The sequence below is a fragment of the Triticum aestivum genome, chromosome 1D (assembly GCF_018294505.1).
Source record: "Triticum aestivum cultivar Chinese Spring chromosome 1D, IWGSC CS RefSeq v2.1, whole genome shotgun sequence".
NCBI classification, from domain to species: Eukaryota; Viridiplantae; Streptophyta; class Magnoliopsida; order Poales; family Poaceae; genus Triticum; species Triticum aestivum.
In genome coordinates, this window is record NC_057796.1 from 59,179,521 (window position 1) to 59,185,165 (window position 5,645).

A 5,645-nucleotide genomic window follows, 5' to 3' on the forward strand; every position below is an offset into this window, starting at 1 on the left:
ACAAAAGCGATGACCTGTTGGACGCTGAAATGACCCGTTCTCAGTCCTTAATTGAAGACATAAAAAATCTTCATGTTAAGGACCAGGAACTTGAAAGTCGTCATGAAACGCTCTCAACCACTCATGAAAAGCTCTTCTATGATTATCTTCAAAGGAAGCAAGAGCTTGAGAAATTGAGAGCGGCTCATGAAGATCTTCAAAAAGAGAATGAGTCACTTCGCGCTCAACAGATCAGTTCCGCTCAGGAAGGATTTGAACCACCTTGTCTAAAATGCCTTGAGCGTGATAACGCTACCTCTGTTGCTGAATGTTCTACTGCTGCTACTGTTGCAATATCTGCAACTTCTGATGTGGTAACTAACCCCTCTGTGGAGGATACCACTACTATTGCTGATGAAAATGCTAGGTTGAAGACATTGCTTGAAACAGGGATGTACAAAAGTCTCAAAGGGCATCAGACACTGTGCGATGTCCTCAAAAAGCAGATTCTGAACCGAAACCCTAGGAAAGAGGGTGTTGGGTTCGAGAGGAAAATGAATGTTGATGGATCCTACTGGAAGCCTGAGCAGTACCCCAAAACCACATGGGTTGCTGCAAAGGGACCTTCAGTGGATCCATCCACCTTATCTGGCTTCACTTGTGCTAACCCTGTTATCATTGATGAATCATTTGATGCAAACTATAAACTGTTTAAGAATCAGAATGGTGAAGTGTTTGCCAGGTGTATTGGTACTAACTGCAGGAATGGGCCACCTATGAAGAAGATCTAGGTTCCCAAAATTTGTCTCGAGAATCTTCATGTGAATGTCATCATGACACCACCTGGGAAGAAGACAAATCCCAGACCAAAGGCTTCATATGGTCCAAAGGCTTCATACAGACAGAGGACTCACCTGAGTCACCCTAATGCCAATGTTTTGCAGGGAAACCATACTCAGACTTATGAATATGAGCGTGTTTCTTCAAACCGCTATGTTCATAAGACTATGAACTTTTCTGCTTATTCGTATGAGTATCATTCATCTCCTGCAAGGCAATTTTCTAGGGCTTCAAAGCCGAAGTTCTCAGATGCTGCACTTAGACTCATTGCTTCTAAGCCACCCCTGAAGATGTGGGTGGTTAAGAAGAATTAACTTTCTTTTGCAGGGAAAGGTCTCCAGCCGGAAATCAAAGGTGTCTGATGCTATTGCTGGGGACCTAAAACATCTTGTAGGGCGCAAGATCAAATGCCCAAATGGTCTCACTATGTATTTTGTTCCTGAATCGTTTGCCAATCATCCTATCAGTCCTAATCTTGACCTGAGCTTTGATAATCCTCTTGCCCATCAAATGTTTATGCTTCACAATACTCTTGGTGAAGCCTATCCCCCTAACTGTACTGTAGGGTATGACACCTCATGCTTCAGAATGGATTATGGACAGCGGATGCACTAATCATATGACTGGTGATCGAAGTCTTCTCATGGACTCAACCTTACGTCCATCTGACAAGAGTCACATCACATTTGGTGACACTGGTAAAAGCAAGGTATTGGGTCTAGGTAGAGTTGCAATCTCAAAGGATCAACACATGGATAAAGTGATGCTTGTTGAATCCCTTGGTTTCAACTTAATGTCTGTCTCAATGCTTTGTGACTTGAACATGATTGTGATATTTGGAAAATATTGTTGCCTTGTACTAATGGAATCTGACAAGTCTCTAGTCTTTGAAGGGTACAGGAAAGATGATCTGTACATGGTAGATTTCTCAGCAGGGCCACAGCTTGCCGTATGCCTTCTTGCAAAAGCTTCAAAGTGCTGGCTCTGGCATCGGAGGCTAGGGCATGCTGGCATGAGGAACTTACACACTCTCGCAAAGAAGAAGCATGTCATAGGCATCGAGGGCGTCAAGTTCAAGAAGGATCACTTGTGTGGTGCCTGCGAAGCTGGAAAGATGACTAGGGCCAAGCATCCCTCGAAGACAATCATGACGACATCTCAACCCTTCGAGCTGCTACACATGGACTTATTTGGCCCTACTCACTACTCTACTCTCACTACTACTGCTTGTCTTTATGGCTTCGTCATTGTTGATGATTACTCAAGATATACGTGGGTGCACATAATTCTCTACAAGACTGAAGTGCAGGATGTCTTCAGACGCTTCGCCAACCGTGCCATGAACAACTATGGCATCAAGATCAAGCATATCAGAAGTGACAACGGCACTGAGTTAAAGAACACTGGCCTCGACCTTTACTTGGATACATTGGGAATCAGTCATGAGTTCTCCGCTCCGTACACACCTCAGTAGAATGGCATCGTGGAGCGCACGAACAGAACCCTCATTGAGATGGCTCGGACGATGCTTGATGAATACAAGACACTAAGAAAGTTCTGGCCTGAAGCTATTGATACTGCATGCCATGTCATCAACTGTGTTTATCTTCACAAGCTTCTGAAGAAAACATCCTATGAACTCCTCACTGGTAAGAAGCCAAATGTTAGTTACTTCAAAGTATTTGGTGCTAGGTGCTGGATCAAGGATCCACATCAGACTTCAAAATTTGCACCGAAAGCACATGAAGGTTTTATGCTTGGTTACGGAAAGGATTCGCACTCCTAAAGAGTCTTCAACCTCTTTCACTATAAAGTGGTTGAAACTTGTCACATCCCTAGTTCTGGTATGACCTAGACTAGCTAGTCATGTGTGCATCATGTTTAAATTTCATTTTAATTTGAAATGGGGATATGTGAAACCCTCAGAATCATTTCTGGAAATGACCCAGATAAAAATTGCTCCAAAAGGTTCCAAGAAAATGTTCATGTTGCTCTCTGAAAATATTGGACAGAGATAAAATTCAAACCAATATTTTTAGGAGATCATAAATATTTATTTTGGGCATTTGGAATTAATGCAGTAATTATTTGCTCTGGATATATATTGTTATATATATAAAATATTGTCCAAAAATTATGCCATTTGTTGAGGAGTTCTGGAATAATACCACTAGCCCCTGCAAAAATTGGCATAAGAAAATAAAATGATTTAGTATTCTACTAAATCAGAACAAATGTCAGAAAAATAGAAAAGAAAACAAAAAGGGGAAAACCCTTACCTGACCTTACCTGTGCTCACCCGAGGCCTGGCCTGGCCCAGCAGCCCAGCAGGCCGGCCCAGCCAACTGGCCAGTGCCAGTCGTCGTCCTCCTGGCGCCAGGAGGACGATGGGCACGCGCTCGCCGCCCGCGCGCATGCGCGCCACCTCCTGTTTCTCCCCCCTCATCGCCCTGGACGCCTCCCGCGATGCCACGCACACCCCTGACCCCTCTCACTCTCCCTGGACCCCTTTCCCCTCCTCTGCTCTCTGTTCCGCGCCGCCCGAGCGAAGCTCGTCGCCGCCGACGCCGTTCACCGTAGCCACCACCTCCTCCTCAACCTCTCTCCACGCCCAGAAGCTCCGCCATCGTCCCCCTCATCTTCACGACCGAGCCACGCAAGCCCGGAGGCCCTGCATCGCCGGCAACATCACCATCTTCCTCCTCCGTCGCCCTGGATCGCCGACGTCGATTATTCGCCGTCCGGCCTCCCCCGAGCTCGCTGACGTCTCCAAACTACGCGGGGTGAGCCCCTCTTCGTTTCGCCCCTATCCCCGTCGCCCCGCACGTCCTCTAGCGCTAGCGCCGCCGTGCCCGAGGCTCGCCGCCGCCCTGCCATGTCATTGTCGTGGCCACAGCCGCCTCCGCCCGCTTTTGAGCTTACAGCCGTGCTAGTTGAGCTCGCAGGAGTCCGTAGCACTGCCCAGTGGTGGAAATGGTGCACCGTAGACTCGTCCCGCACAACGCCGTGGCTCTGTCGCCGTTGAACCTCGTCGCCGGCGGGATTCCGGCCGCCCCGTGACCTCCCGTCTGGTCCATCAGATGCGCGAGAGCAAGAGCTCATGCCCGGTGCCTCTCGAGCGACAAACCGCAGCCCCTAGCATGTTTCCGGCCATCTTCCGCCGCGGTTTGAGGTCGCCGCCGGCCAAACTCCGGCGTGCCGACGTGGACGCCATCAGTGCTAACCACTACCAGCTAAGCACCCTCTAATAGGCACTGACAGTGGGCCCAACCACTGGTCAAACACCAGTCAATGATGGGTTTGACCGGGATTAACCCCTGTCTCACTGACCAGTGGGCTCCGCCGGTCTGATTTGACCCTGGCCAGCCCGTTGACCTGCTGACGCAGCGATGACGTCATGCTGACGCAATAAACCCTTTTTCTGGATTTAAATTAAATCAGGAAATTCCAGAAAATTAGTAAAACTTCTAAAATTCATAGAAATTCAACCGTAGCTCAGATTTAAATAATTTATATATGAAAAATTATCAGAAAAATGCAATCTATCCATCTGTACTAGTTTCATGCATGACAAACCAACTTATACCTACTGTATAAGTGAAAACATATAAATGGCATATATAAGGACTTAAATTAGAGTTGCATTTGAACCTTTGGTTCAAATGGATCTCTTCCAAGTTGAATGCTAAATGCATTGGCTCAAAATACATCACATATTCATGCCATATTCATGCATCATATTGTTGCATATGATTGTGTTTTGACTGTCGACACCGTTCCTTCTCGATAGGTCCTGCTCCGGAGAGTGTTCCAGAGTACCTGTCTGAGGAGCAGTGCCACCCTGTTGATCTACCAGGCAAGCAAACCCCCTTTGTTCATTCCGATACAATCCTACTCTCTCGCTCCTGCTCTCTTTTACTGCATTAGGACAACAACGATTCGACTGCTACTTTATGCTGCGGTAGTTGAACCCATTCCTCTGCATGACCTGTCATTGCCACAGTAAATAGTTGAAACCCACTAGCATGTGTAGGAGTCGTTTGAGCCATGTTGTGTTCCTACCATGCCTTGCCTGCTATTGCTTAGAGTTGTGTCAGGTCTGATTCATTGGGAATGAATTGGAGTGTTACGGTATGTTCTGATGCTGAGAGTTAAGCGTGTGAACACGATTTGGTAAAGGTAGCGGTGAGAGGCCATGTAGGAGTACATGGTGGGTTGTCTCACTGGAACCGTCCTTAAGCACTGAGTTCTGTGTATGTTATCCAATGACTAGCTACTACCACACATTGGGTTCCGGTAACTCGACCCCTCTCGACTTATTAACCAACTTGATCTCTGTCCAGGAGTTGCAATTAGTCTCTGGTGTTTGTAGGTAGTGTTAGTAGTCTACCAAGTGGCACCCGGCCAGGTGGGCTTGGGACAGACTAGGCACAAGTGGCACGGTGTACCAAGCGTAGATCCATCCGGCGAGGTGGGCTTGGGAACCCTGCGCACATCGTTTGGGGCCGTGAGCGACACCCCGGCCGGATCTCCTTGCGGATGGAACCCGAATAGGCGATAAACCTGGATTAGAGTCTTGTGTGATTAGTCAGGTCGTGGCCGACACCCTCGCCAGGCTTCCGCTTGAAGGTTGCCGAGGTACATGACGTGTACATGGCGGTAAGTGGCGAGAGCGTGTGTGACGCAGTACACCCCTGCAGGGTTATCATGATCTATTCGAATAGCCGTGTCCTCGGTTATGGACTTCTTGGATGCTTACGTGGTACATAGACAACTTGAAGTGGATACTCTAAAATGCTCAAGATAAGTGTGAGTGCTATGGATGG